At 46.9% G+C, this 14,984-nt stretch overlaps 1 long non-coding RNA gene across 1 annotated transcript in view; it reads left to right on the top strand.

Annotated features, from left to right (window-relative positions):
- The window catches only part of LOC135314258 (uncharacterized), a 113,389-nt gene extending 98,727 nt beyond the window's left edge, over window positions 1-14,662 (top strand). Inside the window, exon 3 of the long non-coding RNA XR_010373697.1 lies at window positions 11,438-14,662. This is a non-coding gene — a long non-coding RNA (uncharacterized LOC135314258). The remainder of the gene's footprint in view (window positions 1-11,437) is intronic.
- Window positions 14,663-14,984: the final 322 nt, after the last annotated feature.

Genomic DNA, 14,984 nt, shown 5'->3' with positions numbered 1-14,984 from the left:
GCTGGGATGAAGTCAAGACTGCAAGAAAAAAAACAAACCCAAGAGACTGCATCGGCAGCACACGCTATAACTCTAATTTGGAGTGGGCAGATGGAGACTGTGTGATTGCTGCTAGGCCAGGGAAGCTCAGCCAGTCTAAATAGTACTAGAGGTAACGTGAAAGGTCATTCCTGGTGTAGTTCAGCAGCTTTGTGCTGCTAGCACTCAAATTCATGTTTCAGCTCTGAACAGGCTCCTAGGTTCACGGTGGTTTTTGTGATAGGGACAACAGCAGCCCCCTGCTTTTCCTTGCCCTGCCGGCCTGGTGAACGGCTCGGGGATCTCATCTGGTTTCCTTGCTCCGTGCCATTTGCAGACGTGTGTTAGCCAGCCCCCGTGCCTGCCCCTGACTTGCCTCTCTGCACCGTTGAGCTCGCTCAGAGGTCTCACACTGGCTTCTTTCCCCACCTCGTCTGCCAAGTGCAACGTGCCTGACCCTTCCAGCTTGCTACTGAAATCGCTGACAGTAAGATCCCGCGGATGGAGGCTGTCTCGGGGGCGGAGGGGGTCTGTGATTTTGACAAGCTGCGCGGTGCTCACACACAGCCCATCAGTCCTGGGTACAGATGCTGGGGCATGTAGCTGCTCAGTCACCCTTGCAGCCCCTGGAGGTGCCCCCCGCTTGGCTGTGCAAAGGGCTTGCAGCCATGTAAAGACACCCCCAAATTCTTATTCTGGCTTTCCAATCGCGTTTGCTGACTGGAGCCATGCTGGCGAGAAAAGCTGATGCATGCCAGGCCTAAGCAAATCCAGGTTTGATAAATGGTGGCCAAAAGAAGTTTGCTCTGATGGCTCTTCTGCTTCTCCCATCACCATCTCTGCCAGATCTTCAACACGCAGGTGAAAGCACCTTGGCAAAAAAGACCCGTGTCAGGCAGGAATAGGGCTTCATGCAGATTTGCTGTAACCACCCGGGCCCTACCCCGATGCCCATCTGTCCAGTCACTTCCATTTATTGGTGCAGTTAAAAAAATAAAAGCATGCCTTCCTTTTTAAAGCTTTTGGCAATATTTTTAGCCCCTCTAGCTATGTAATCACAGCTCCATGACACAGAGAGATAAGCTAAGTATTTAGGAACACAGACGGGATCCGGGATGTGGCCCAGCTAGTCCTATACCCTCTCTCTGACAGTAGCCGGCAGGAAATGAATCAGAAATTTTTGCAAAAATGGCTGGAAAGATGATAAGCCTCTCTCCCCAGATGTTGTCTCATGGACTATTTTGCTGTGCATCCGCGTGTGGCTCCCACCCCTTCCCTCTGCGTAAGACAGCGGTCCTGGCTCCTACGGGGCTCTGAACCTATGCAAGAAAGCTTGCGTTTTTATGTTGTACACTGCAGGACTTCTGGAGGCAGCCCGTTCGTCCACCTTGCCAAATCAGCTGAGCGCAGAGGGTTGGTAGGTGCGCAAGGCCCGGCTGTTTGTACCTTGGAAGCTATCACGGCTCTCACAACGCTGTTGCTCACTGAGCTCCATCCTAAGAGGTTTCAAGTGCAAAACTCTCAGTGGAAGTAGACCTGTTCTGCAGAGGTGGTTGAAGACCCCGTGGAATGGATAAAAACCCCACTGTTCACAAAACCCCTGTGATTTTTTATTCGGTCCCAAACTGTCAGCTGATGGTGCTGAATTTGTTGTTCCTGCTAAAGTAGTTCATATCTATTCTTACTTAGTGCAAAAAACCCTGTCAGATGCAATTACAGACAGAGCTCTCCCGCTTGCCTCCTTTGGCCTGAGAACTCTGCCCAAGAAATTCTTGAAATCATGTAATTTCTTCATTCTTAAGTAAGAGCTACACCCTGCGGGGCCTCTGGAGCGCCCCGTTTCAGAGCCCTCATCGCCCGCTGCCGGGCAAACACCTTGCCTGCACTCTGCCCTTTGCCACGGGGACGGTGGGATTGGGCAAAGCTGCTGAGGGCCAAGGGGCTCTGATGGTCTTCTGAAAGCCCAGACCTTCAGGTTCAATGCCTCCAGAGTGACTTTCAGCAATTAGCATGCATCAGAACACCGAGCGTGCGAACACAGGCTTTGCATTCAAAAAGGAAAAGGCTATTCAATTTTTGGCCGGTTTAAAGTAGCATTGGAGCATCCTTGATGTGTCTATAAATAACAAATTATTATTTAAGGGAACCTTTGCATTAGTGGTTACCATGGCAATGAATCATTCGGTCTCTGCTGGTGCCAGATTGAACATTATTGTCTAACGTTCATCCAAACAATATTCAGTCATGGTGCAGTTAGTTAAAGGCAGCAGATGTTCTAAAGTAAATTCTATTCAGAGCTGTATGCCCTGGCAAAATGCCATTTTCTAATATCTATTCTGAATATGTAAAGACTACTGAATTTCTCTGTTTAAAAAAATGTTTGTTAATTGTCTGTACCAAGCCTGTCTAATTAATTGCACATGGATCCACCCTAATGTGCAGGGAGAAATATAAGTGAATCCATTCTGCCACTATTTCCAAAAGTATAATAAGCGCATGTAAAAGCTGTAATCACTGGCTGTAATGGCTTCCTAGTTGCAGGCTGTTTCGTAGACTATGAAAATATGCTGTGTGGAAATAAACCATTTGTGCATTGGACTGAATTAAAACCAAATGCTCGAACTTCTAATTAAAATTTTTCTTCAAGTCGGGGAAAGGAAAAGCTTAATTACCACCAAAATGCTCTCCTTTTTTTCTTTCTTTCTTCCCTTTTTTTCTTTTTCCCCATGTTGTTGTTCAGAATTTAGCTGTGTCCGGTAGTTTTTGGTACATCTTGCATTACTGCCCAAGCAGTCCCTGAAAGCCAGGTTTGCTTTCCAGAATACCTGCCCATGTGGTCCTCATTGGCTCTGCTTTCAAAGTTTACTGCAAACACATGGATTGCTGCCTACACATTCCAGATGCTAAGTAAGCTTTAGGAAAATGAAAAAAAAAAACCAACAAAAAAACCAAGAGAGAGAGGCAGAAGTGTGCGTGGGGTGGAGAGGGGGATAAACAGAATTAAAGAGAGATACCGTTCCTGGCAGAGACAAAGATGCTAACTTCCATCCTGCATAAACGGCAGCGCTGGAATCAGTCAGATTTGTTATTTCTCCCTATCTTGTACGCTGTATAATAGAGGGCTTTTTTGAACTTTAACATTTGGGCTTCTTAACAGACTGTTCTTTAGTGTGGTTTGGGAAGGACAAAAGAAGATTTTTGTTGATTTGGCATAAATTATACAGTGGGTATTTTTGGCATAAATGTTGGAGTTTGATGCTTTTTGTTGGTTTGGCAAAATATACCTTGAAATCACAAAAATATGCTTCTAATTACAGAATGTATGTTGCAGTGATGTGGGACAGTGAAGTAAGGAACCTTTCAGTATTTATATTAACTGAATCAAAAAATTAACCTCTTCCTGTTGAATGTTTACAGCTGGAACCCGGTCAAATAATCTGAGGCTGGAGTTAGTAATGCCTAATACGTTTCTGCCTCAACAGCAAAGATAAGTAATTCATTATTCAGATGCTAAGCATTCAGCAGGCCAGTCCCAGCAATTAGGGTTTAGACTTGCTTGTGAGGAGAACTGGCAGGTACCGTGGGCCCCAGACTTAAGCTGTGCGGTGACGTTTTATGGAACCCTACACGAACAGAAATCTTGCAGGGAAATAAAAGGGCAAAAATGCAATGAAAACGGGTTCTTGTTTAGACTGAAACCTCCTCCTGCCACGTTTGTCGCTCAAGCATTTCGGCTGCCTGCTAGAGCATGACAGGCAGAAAGCAAAGCTGTTTTCACTGCCCAGGTAGAGCAGAAAGGAAACAAACAGCTTTCACAGTTCAAGCAAAGCCTGGGTTGGTCAAAGATCTTCTCAGTGCCCGTGGTCCTTCAGCAATAAAAAGCAGGAAAAAAAATGTTTTATGAACTGGGGCAGGACCCGGTTCTCCATCCAGCATCGCCCAGCCCAGCTGGACCTCCCTCTGCAAGGCGCCCCGCGCCAGCCCCCTCCTGCGCCCTTGGTCTGCGCAGGGTGGCAGAGTGCTGACTCTGCCTCGCGTTGTTGATAAGGATCGTTCTGCAGAGGAGTCAATGACCCTAATTAACAGCGTATGTAATGTTTTGCCTGAAGAGCTTCCTGTGAGTGGCTCTCCCAACATGTCTGTCTTGTTCAGAGATGCTCTTTCTGGAATTACCATTAAATTGCAGTGCTGCGTAATTGCTCCAAACGGTTGTAAATCTCATTTAACCCTTCTCGCTGCGCAGGTTCTGGAATGTGAGCGCCGCAGAGCATTTCCAGGGTATCGGATTTGAGTGCACTCTTTATATAGCAAGAAAGGCTTTTCTGTGGGCTATTTTTTTAAAAATGTATATATATTTCTCCTGAAGGGCTTTTTATTAAACCAGGCAGCAAGTACTGAGTAGAAGTGCAAGAACAACTAACTAATTTAGGGCACCCTAGACAACTCTGAAGGAGATTGCAAAGGTTTACTTGACAAAACAGACACCAAACATGCCAACATTTGAGAACGTTACAGAGAGACTATTATGGTTTCAGGCCCTTCAAACACCAACAGTAGGAAACTACCTCGCCCTGCAGCGTATAGGCAGCAAAATGCAAAAACAATGAGCGTGAAACCCGCTCTGGCTGTATATGTGCAACCTCGACTTCAGCAAATCATATCAGCTCTCACGTCATAAAATATAGAAAGGAATAAATGCTTTCCCCTTCCCGTTTCTTTAGGAATGGTTATACAATTCCTGTGGTAAAATCTGCTTTGCTGTGCTGGTTGCTAAGATAATATGATCATGTTTTGAACGGGGGGGAAGCAGTCTTTTTATTACTGTATATAATGGCTTTTCCTGTTTCTTGGTCATTATGGTTATTCTTTTTCTTTTCTGTTGTTTTTTTTTTTTCTTCCCCACGTTTCTCAGTCCTTCTCAGAGACATCAAGGAAAGGCTTAAGTTTTCTGAGGTACTTGATGGCAGTAAGAACAGGAGTCTGTGGAAAATCAGTGGAACGCATGCAAGTAGATTATTGCCCCTCTGGAAAATTTGCCCCTCAAAACACCTGAGAAGGTGGTGGTAGTGGAAATTTTTCTGTTATTGTTGCCCTTTTCTTAAAAAAAAAAAAAAAGGAGCGCCATAAGGAGCTATTCTGTGGGGGCCAAAAATGCCAGTTTTGCCCATGATGTTCACTGGTGATGGTTCAGTCGGAGAGAGGTTGGGCTCTCCCAAAACCACTGGTTCCCCATTCTCAGGCGGCTTTTTGTATGATGGTGGGCAGGGGACAGCGTCTCTCCAGGCCCCTCTCTCCCTGCCTACAATATGGAGATAAGGAAATTACGGGATACTGAAAGGACTCCCTGAGCTGGGGTTTTAAAGTGCTGTATATGGGGCAGGGACTATTTATTCCTAATAATCAACCAGCACCTTTTTAAAGTCTCAGTTCAGTTTTCCCTTGTGGTTCTTCCTGTATATTCTTAATATTTTTTTCACAAATTAATATGAGCAGCAGTCTTCCAAGGAGGGCAAAATGATGAAATGGAGAATGTGGCCAGCTGTCAGAGGATGGGCACACGACAGCAGCTCTCGTGCATGGGCAATGGCATTCTCGTGTTTTCCAGCTGAAATTTCAGGCTTTGGCTTCACATACGCAGCATGGGCAATTGATGGTGACTCTCCCAGCCCCTTGTACACAGGAGAGGGACCTCAGCTTTCCACTGATTACTCCACTTGGGATGATTTCTCACGGGGCTCTGAAGAGAAAAAAGTGATACGTTTCCCATTCTTTGAAGAGAGACCTTTAACTTCCGTGGATAAAATAATGTGTAAAACAATGTTTGGGAAAACTTCCAGGGGGCTTGTTTCGGCTTTACAAAGGAACCCTCCGCATTTGAATCCTGATGGGAAGATAAGATAATTCTCCAGCACTGTTTAGTTATCGAATGGCGTATAAACAGCCATCCTCTCTTCATCTCCTGAGAATGCAGTGCTATTTGGGAAATAATGTTGCGAACAATTAGAGTAACTGGAATAAACTCCACATTCCCCAGGAGATCATGGACTCTGTCCTCATCTCTGCTTGATGGCTGTCAGTAGGGCTGTGGAGCTGAAGGTTGCTATTCATATCTTCAGGGCAATCTGCTGAAGTTTCTAGATAATTTTAGTCTTTTAAAGTAACCCAAACTTTAATTATATGAGCAGTCATTGCCATTAGATCTTTTCTTGGCTCCTGCCAGTTCCCCGGAAGGTTGTGAGTGCCATTGCTCCGCTGTGCTGTGCTGGGAGAAGAGCTGGGAGGTCTGCTTTAACACGCCGGGATAATTCATCACATGCTGGGATGGGTGAGAAGGAGCACTTAACAGGCTGGAAGAGCTGTAAGGCAGACAGACCCCATGCTTGCAGCTCAGTCCACAGCAGTGGTAGAGCTGTGACAGCCACCTTGGCAAAAGCAGTTTAAGCCTGTGCATGGCTCGATGCTTCCAGTGCGTGCTGTCTCAGGAGCTTCTGGTAGGGCAGCATGGCGTGGATAACGGGATGAGCCCGGACGTGGCCATGGCCGTTTCTCCTTCATGGGATTTGGCGTTTCTGGCAGGGCTGGGGGGGGAGAGTGCACTGCTGGTCTTCAGAGCTGCAACATTTTGCTTTCCTGGAGCACCGAGCCTGCGAGGAATCAGTCATCTCGTTTGTTTGCACCACATTTTGGATGTGATTTTAAAGGGAAAACGTTGCTCTGTGGAAGCAGCCACAGTCAGCAGTAACAGTGATATGCCCTACCCCTTATCTAGAACCTTTTACTAACAAGTTTTAAAGTACTTCACAGAGAGGTCAGAGGTATTATCCTCATTTAATGAGAGGGGAACTATTACTCATTTTGCTCTTGACATTTCTCTCTCATTGCTCTTTTGTTACCAAGCCCCTATAACAGCAAAGAGTTCCCTTCCACTCGAATTTATCTGCAGGGAAGGATGCTGGAGCAGTGACAAAATGACAGCGTTGGTTGGAGACCTGTGACTGTAGCAGAGCAGTGGTTAAGTCAGCCAGAGGAATGTTTTGCCAGTTTGTCTGTTATTTTTTGTTTGTTTGTGTGTTCAGCAGAGCACTCTGTTATCTTCCGCCCGTCCTGACGCCATGCTTTTCCTGTTTAAAATTCCTACTTCTGATTTTCCCTTTGTTTTTTTTTTTTCTTTTTTTGCTTCCCCAATTGTTCTAGTTTTATGTTCCCAGCACCAATCACCAAACGATATCCAATGAAAGCATTTGAGGACACACAACATTTGGTGCCTCTGCCTCCTTCTAATATGTATTCCCTGTGCAATTCTTGTTTCACCTCTCTCGCTTGCAAGAGTGGCTGAATATTTCTCTGTCTCATTGACAGAATTTTACCTGATAATTCCTCTTCACAAAGGGAGCCCATAATGCAATCAGAGCAAACTGGTATCTTGCACTAGACAATAAAACTGGGGGGAGAAGCAGAACCTCCTTTCTCTGGTGCCTCATGCGACAGACACTCGTCACACCGCGGGTGCAATGTGCTGCGTCGTGGGGTTGGGTTATGCAGGGATGGGTTATGCATCAGACCGTGCATTTATGTGGGGATGGACCAACATGCTTCAAAGTGGTCAGGAGGCTCTTCTGATACAGACTCGGTCTAAGTTAGGGGGAAACTGGTTTCTGGTACATCACTGCGTGCGGGCACAAGGTGATGTGAGCCTCTGCATACCCCGACAGAGCAAGGACAAGACCAGAACAACACTTGGTGACTCAGTTGAGATGAAGAATTCATTACCAGACACTCTTCTTGCTGTTGAGTGCATTGTATGGTTCTGAAGGTGCTGTAAAGCGTGCTTTTAAACTCTGCTAGTGAAACACAAGAAGCACTGAGACTTGGAGCTCTGCAGGTATTAGTTATACAGTTGGTGCTCTTCAGGGCTAATCTTTGTGCCAGTTGTTGCACAGGAAAGTGGAAACTCTGTAAAACCCAAAACATCCAAAAATGTCCAGCACTGAAGGCTTTGCAGAACACTGGGACCATGAGAACACATGAGAGAGAGGGGCAGGGCAGAGAGCTTCACGTAGCCAGAAAAACTCACCAAAGCTGTGCACCAGACTACCGAGTCCTCCCTCCGTCAGTGCTCAGAGACTGCAGCCTGCAGAGACTGGGCAAAAAAAAGCCGGTGCCTGAGCTCCTAGTCTGCCCGTCAGCACAGACGACAGAGAAGGGCCTTAGAGAAGCTGCTGTGGTTACGGCACTGTGGATGTTCACTGCAGCCCAGCATAGGGAGGATGTGATGGCGCGTGGTGTCTGCACGGATCGTGCAGAGGGAAAGGACAGGCACTTTCAATATTTTCTTACTTGATGAATTTTTAATAATCAGATTATGACTCATTTCACACATAATTTTTGGTTTCAAAAAGGAAATATTCAGTAAATTTATTTTTGAGTATAGAGAGATTGAATTTAGAGGGTTGCTCAGAATCTGCAATACCAAGTGCGGGTACAAAGTTCTAGTACTCAGAGGTGTTATAGAAATGCCTGGCTGTCAGAGGCAGTAATGGTGCACCTTCTATGTAGTTTTGATGATGCCTGTGACAAATTGGGCATATTTTGGTGGGAACAGTATGACAGAATTATAAGATAGTGTGAAAGAATTGAAAAATCAACTGTCTGCAAATGAGGCAAAGTAGAAGCAATATTGCTTTACTGAGGACTGAAGTAATCTAGGTTCATCAAAAAGATGAGTTGCCGTGGTTTGGATCTCTGTGCTATGAATACCAGCAGGAATGCTAAGGAAGCAGTTCTGTGCCTCTCTCTCACATGCACACAAATACACTCAGTATTTTGTAAAGATGTTCTTTTGTCCCTCTCTGCATGGGAAAATGTGCTTTCCACCCAAACATAAATTACTGTGCAAACTGCAGCTTACAATTCAGAAGTCGGCATTTTTAGTGGCACACTGTGCAGATCATTTTGGCAACAGCTCTGAGCAAACACACCAGAAAAAAAAGCACTTTGGGTGAGCAGTGAAGAAGCAAACAACCTGAATTCACTGTAATGAACTTTTTTGGAAGTCCCAAAGAACATTTTCATGGCAGGGACTATTTTAAAATACATTCTGGGAATACAGAGCTTGGAGAAAGAAAAAAAAAACCAGCAAAACCCAAATCCAACCCCCTAGACAACAGCAGAAATCCAGAAATTACTTTTGGTTGTTCCCAGATCATGAATTAATACTGGGGAGTAACAACCCAAAGGAATCATGATCCCCTCACCCAGACAATCCCAGATTTTTCAGGCAGCCTTAAAGGCTCCTGTTCCAGTACAGTCCCTGATTTGTGGCGTTAAGCTTTTTATAGTTTTGCTTATCCTAGCATTTAAGGTATTTTCAAACTTTCATACACTTTAATTTGTTACATTTGGAATGAGACGCTGGGTTTAGCACATAAAAAGGGTATTTTCATTGGAGATGTGATGAACAGTTCAGCGAGGAGGAACTTCTGACCATGGCGACCTGCCATCCCACAGGTAGAGCAAAGCATAGCAATGCACATGGCACAGCAGTCCCACCAAAAGGCTCACATGGACAGGGAATGCCTGGGATCGGGATCATCGGCAGAGCCGAGCCCTTTGCTGCCAAAAAGCCCCGATCTGCGCAGTCCCCAGGAGCCACCAGGCTGGAAAAGGGTTTCCAGCCAGGTTCAGAGGAGCTGGATCTCCTCCATTCCTCACTGAGCTGCACAGAATGGAGGAGGAAGCCCAGAGATCTTCTTGGAGGATAAATCTAGCAAAAGATCAAGTTCAGAGCCCATTTCATCAGGTGGATAGCTAACCTCAGCCAAGGACAGGTACCAGCCAAACCAGCAATGCTCAATAACGAGGGAGAGTGTGGCTAAAATGGTAGAAAGGAAGTTGGGAACGATGCTTGGTGTCCTGCGCCCATCACCGGAGGGTCTGGCACCCATGGGCACTGGAACATGGAGTTTGCAGAAAACTTAATAAACTTATTTTTAAGTGTTTGACTTCACCCTGTTTCTAACTGATTCTGTGGCTGCTCAGGCCCTGGGCTAGGGAACTGTGTTTGAATTTACCTCTCTGTAACAGCCCATCACACCTAATGTTGTCTCTGATGGAAGGGTTCAATCTGCAATGTTTGGAATAACAGAACTATTTCAGAGGGACAAATGCCAAAGGAATCTGGGAGGTGTGGCGAAGGAACACTGTTTTACCCACTCCACCATGGAGTGTCATATGCTTCAGTGCTACTCTTCTACTGAGAGAATCGCCACAGAAAGTTCAACAGTGAGAAGATCATTTGCTGCAGGGAAAGAGTCCAACCTTGGGCAGTAAACAGAATCCCAGGCTGCCGGGGTTGGAAGGGACCTCCGGAGCTCACCCCATCCCACCCCCTGCTGGAGCAGGCACCCCCAGAGCAGGGGCACAGGGCCGCGTCCAGGCGGGGGGTGAATGTCTCCAGGGAAGGGACCCCACAGCCTCTCTGGGCAGCCTGTGCCCCTGCTCTGGCACCCGCACAGGGAAGGGGTTTGTCCTCATGTTCAGGTGGAGCTTCCCGTGTTCCAGCTTGTGCCCGTGGCCCCTTGGCCTGGCGTTGGGCACCGCTGAAAAGAGCCCGGCCCCATCCTCCTGACACCCGCCCTTCAGATATTTATAAGCATTGATGAGATCCCCCCTCAGCCTTCTCTTCTCCAGGCTGAACCAACCCAGGTCTCTCAGCCTTTCCTCACAAGGGAGATGCTCCAGCCCCTGGTCACCTTCGTAGCTCTCTGCTGGACTCCCTCCAGCAGTTCCCTGTCCTTCTTGAACTGGGGGTCCCAGAACTGGACGCAGCACCCCAGATGTGGCCTCACTGGGGCAGAGCAGAGGGGGAGGAGAACCCCCCTCGCCCTGCTGGCCACACTTTTTCATGCCCCCCAGGGCACCGCTGGCCCCCTTGGCCCCAAGGGCCCGGTGCTGGCTCAGGGTCACCTCGCTGCCCCCCAGCACCCCCAGGGCCTCTCAGCAGAGCCGCTCTCCAGCAGGTCACCCCCAACCTGCACTCCTGTGGATTCATCCCACACTTATTTAGGCATTTCATTGCATGGGATGCCTGAAGTAGAAGTGTCGTTGCTCTTGGCTCCTTCTCTAGTGGAGGAATGCAGGTGAACACCTCCGGGGATTAATTAAGATCTTAGGGAGTAATTAAAGTCTTAGGCTGTGCCCACTGGAGATGCATACAGGTCTCCACATACTGTGGAGGGAGCCTAAGGTGACCAGACTGCTAAGCTTGTGAAATGTCTGTAAGGTGGGTTGAATCTCGGCTTGGGACTCACTCACATACCCTGTCTATCTGAGCTATGCGTCATCATGAAAAAGAAAACGCAAGTTTGTGGTTTGTGTATTTCTCCCACTTTACAGGTTACTGTATATTTCTCCTATTCAGGTGGATCACAGCAAACAAATATCCAAATAAGCCACTACATTGGAGAGCAAGGCCTTTTAACGCTCTCTCAAGAATTATTCTACGATGACCAGTTTTTCCCTCTACACTGCAGAAAACTGCATGTTAAGGTGTAGCAGCCAACTCTGAGGAGACACTTTGCGTGTGCCTCATCAGCCCTTGCAGTGATGCCACAGGGATTTGCCAGCAGCAGAGAGGACAGCCCAGGGATTCCTGGACAGGCTCCAGGGATCTTCTGCTAGGTGACAAGGTGACAGCTTCAGCCTGAACTGGAATTGGGCCGCCTACAGGATGAGATGGACGAGAGCTGCTAGGTGTCAGGGTGGGTGGTCCTGAGCTCCAGGACACCTCCAGCCCCTACGCCAAGAAGTCGGCATAAGGGGTTGAATCCTCTGGGGGACAGTTCCTGCAAACGATCGAGTGCTTGAAACCAAACAGAAAGCAGCCCACGTGTTTGTGCAGGAGGCTGAAACTGTGACACTTAGACGTGTGTTGTCCATTTAGCCGAGTTTGCTTGCTTGGAGACTTGAGACTGTACAAGTCAGCAAGATGTGATTTGAAAAAACCTCTGCTGTACCGCAGAGCTTCTACTCACTGACAAGTTCAACATCTGGCAAATACTACGAAAGGTTACGTGAGCAAAGTGCAATGATCTAGCGGTACCCGCGCTGCTTGGAAGGGGACAGCACCCCCAGCATCGCGCCGACCTATCGCTCCTATGGATTTTTGATACAGTGCAAATTGCACAGCGGTTGCAATACTCTAAATACTCTAAAAAGAGATTGCCAGAGTTTCAGTATTGCACTTTTTGTTGGGTAGAGCAGCCTGCCGAGATCCAGAGCCAGTCAGAGGTTTGCTTCTTGCTTCATGACTCCCCAAAATCCAATTATTGTGAGCTCTTTTCAGGAGAGATCCTGCCATATCTGCATCAGGACAACTCGCACAGAAAGCCATCACACCTTGCCAGTAAAGCATTCATTATCATGCTTGGTGAACACAATGACAGAGATTGCAAAAACAAACAAACAAGAAAACAAACCTTTAAAGTGGGACGGGGAGTGGTGGCTCTTGAGAAATGATCTTTCATGAGATTAAGAGGTTGCCGCATAAAAACGCAGCCTTCCCTATACCATTAAAATGCAATGCACCTCAGGCCAAAAGAACAATCTGTGCAGCTATTTTTAGGAAGCCTGTTGGTTTGGGAAAGTCTCAGAGGAATTCCCTTGCTCTCAGTCCCATCTTAAAAAATAAAAAAAAAAAGGAAAAAAAGGGTCCAAATTCCAGTTCTGTACAAGCGTTGCGTTGGGGATGAAGTCAAAATAAGTAACTTCCCATTCCTCGATTTGCATTTTCCATCTAGAAAACAAGTGAATAAATACAAATATGTATGAGACAACCTATATTCACGAAAATTCCTTCTGAAGATTTTGCGGAAGATCAGCCCGTAGGTACACAAGGATTTTGGATGAGGATTCAGATGAGGATCTTGCTGAATGAGCACAGAGCAATGGGCCACTTCTGCCTCTGGTGGAACTTGTTCACTCTCAGCTAAAAGGTTTTGGGGACGGGGCTGGGAGCAGTTCAGCCCTGGTCATATTAGTGGAAGCTTTGCCACAGGTTAGATGTAACGTTAATCCTTGAAGTTTGGTCTTTAAAAAGAATTTTTACTGGAGGAAGAGCTGGCTCCCAAATAGTACCAGGGACTGGATCTTTTATCCAAGCTCTACAGGACTATCCCATTCTGGATCCCTTTGGCGTGTGTCAAAATAGGAAACGTTGCACGTGGGTGAACTTCCACACACTTTGTTCCGTCTATCTGCAAAATGTAGGCTAGTGCTTATGGTATCATTTTGGATGAAAAGTACTCCTTGACATTTAATTATTATCAGAATTAGTCATTAGTACTGTCGTCATCACAAGGAGTTTTGCCACTGATGTAGTAGGACCAGACCTTGGAGCCAGAGTTAGGTCAGCACTTCTCATGTGATTGTAGGAAGGTGCTTGTGTTTGGGATGTAGCGTGTGAAAACACTGTGTGGGGAACAGATTTAACTGAGGACATTTATCAGTCCCCAAACTTCTTTTAGGCTCCTTTCACCCTAAAATTGTCTGAGACCCTGTCTTTACTGAAGGATGAGAGACGCTAGATCCAGGTTCCAGTCTTTATGCTTGATGAGCTATTAGAATGGGAATTTGTTGCCCAACTCTTGGTTGGGAAACCTGAAATTCAGAAAAAGCACTCACCTTCAAAGGAATGCTGGAGCACAGGAGCATCTTAGCCCATGGCTGTGCTCAGCTGGCTGGTTGCAGCAGCGTCCTGCGCTGATGGGTTTGACGCAGAGCACTGTAGAGCCTCTTTTCTTGCAGTGATCGCTGCTTCGCACAGCAACCCAGGGACAGCAGCTCCTGCTAAGCTTGTGGAGGGCCTCGCACAGGGCCGTGATGCTGGACCCATGCAACCAGCCCTCTTCCACACTGGCCAGACCCTGCAGCACCTCCAGCCCTGCCAGCCCTGGGGCTCAGCAGGAGACGATGCCCCACGACAAGGCAAGCATCCAGCATGTCCCTCTGGGAATCGGGGGCTCCTGGCTGCCCCCTTCGCCGGGCTCTCTTTCCGCTGCCCCAGGCGCTGACTTTCCCGACTGAGATACCAGAGATTGGATGGATTATCTACTGGCTGTTTCCAGACTGCTGTTTGTTTGGAGAAATCATGTTGGAGATAAGATGTTAAAATACAGATAATTAAGTTGTCTTGATATGAGTGTAATTCTGAATTGAGATTTAAATAGCCTGCTTTGAATTATGCCTTACATGCCTCTCCATGGCTTTGCTTTGGGTCTCTGCTGAAGGAGACGAGGGGGAGAGCCCTGCATTGTTGACATTTGCTCTACAAAAACTTTTCCAGCTCTTCTTAGGGCCTTTTTCAGAGAATGAAACCAGTTCAACCACTTCCCCATGAACATTATGTTCTTTACAGAGCCAAGGAGCAGACTGTACTGCTGGGCTGGCTGTGATTCATTCCTTTGCGTTTCTCTCATTAACACCTCTTCGTCTCACACCGGGGAAATTTGGGAAGTTTCATCTTGAACAGAGGGCAAATTGAACTGCGAGGAGACCCTCCTTAACAATGTGCAAAGCCCTTACACATGCACGTAAAAGAAAATAGAAAAGCCTTCCAAACCTGAGGGCCCTGCTGTCAATTATGGAAGCCGTGAAATGTAATAAACTTTTTAAACAGCATTGATTGATGTGGGATTCTGTTTACTCTGTTGCTCCAGCAGTAAACGCTCTGTCACGCCAGCCCCTCCATCGCGTGGTCTGGGATAACGTGGAGACGTGGGGTTTGTGAGCTGAGGGAGGTGCTGGCAATTCAGGACCTGCTCCTTCCCTGCCCAAAATGCGCCGTGTTGTAAGCAGGAGACACAGTATGGGGGAAATGAATAAGCAACTGAAAAGTGAGTTCAAAGCAGAAAAGTTTGGACCATCAACCAGTAGCAATTATCCCCAATCTGCCGGAAACCAAGCTGTCT

The sequence above is a fragment of the Phalacrocorax carbo genome, chromosome 7 (assembly GCF_963921805.1).
Source record: "Phalacrocorax carbo chromosome 7, bPhaCar2.1, whole genome shotgun sequence".
Lineage (NCBI taxonomy): Eukaryota > Metazoa > Chordata > Aves > Suliformes > Phalacrocoracidae > Phalacrocorax > Phalacrocorax carbo.
The sequence above is the reverse complement of the archived record's forward strand: the minus strand, read 5'-3'. Positions and strand labels throughout refer to the sequence as shown.